We start from the raw sequence: 864 nt of genomic DNA on the forward strand, positions 1-864 counted from the left end.
AGCTGTGATAATTTGGAAAAGCATTCATCTCAGAGAAAGAGTAACTTATACAGTTCTCTTCTTCAAACGATGCAAGAGTTACAAATGTCAAGCAAAGCATTCAGTTTCACTTTGTTGTTCTCTTACAAGCAACCTCCCTAGTTAATTGTCAAAGTTTCTTTTGGGTATATAAATACTTCTGAAATATATAAGCTGTTCTGAAAACCATAGTATAGTGTAAAAACATGAAATAAACAATACTACTAATAGAGAGGCTGACTGAGGTCGGAGAAGCAAGATTTCAAGACCCTTATGTTGTACACAGCCAGACACTGTCACAAGCATACAAGCTGACACTGTATACAGATTGTACAATGTTGGACCTATTTCTCCAATTACCATATTAGAGAGACCATTGGATGACAATCAACAAATTTCCAGTTCCTCATATTATTGGATTTCAATCGATTAGGATATGTTAGTAATATTAATTTTCAAATTAATATATTAAGAAAAAGTAATTGTCACTTCCTGTTGTTTTTGTTGTAAAAGGTGGAATTAGGTTCTTGTGGATTTGTTGAAAGATTACATTCTTGCTTCTTCTAGGGTGTAGTTTTGCTCCTTATGTTGATGCTTTCCATCTATTATCCTTTGTAGGGCTGGATTTGTGGAAAGATATTGTGTAAATTTTGTTTTGTCATGGAATATCTTGTTTTCTCCATCAAAGGTAATTGAGAGTTGTGCTGGATATAATAGCCTGGGCTGGCATTTGTGTTCTTGTAGGATCTGTATGACATATGCCCAGGATCTTCTAGTGTTCATAGTCTCTGGTGAGAAGTCTGGAGTAATTCTGATAGGCCTGCCTTTATATGTTACTTGCCTTTT

The sequence above is a fragment of the Mastomys coucha genome, unplaced genomic scaffold, assembly GCF_008632895.1.
Source record: "Mastomys coucha isolate ucsf_1 unplaced genomic scaffold, UCSF_Mcou_1 pScaffold13, whole genome shotgun sequence".
NCBI lineage: Eukaryota > Metazoa > Chordata > Mammalia > Rodentia > Muridae > Mastomys > Mastomys coucha.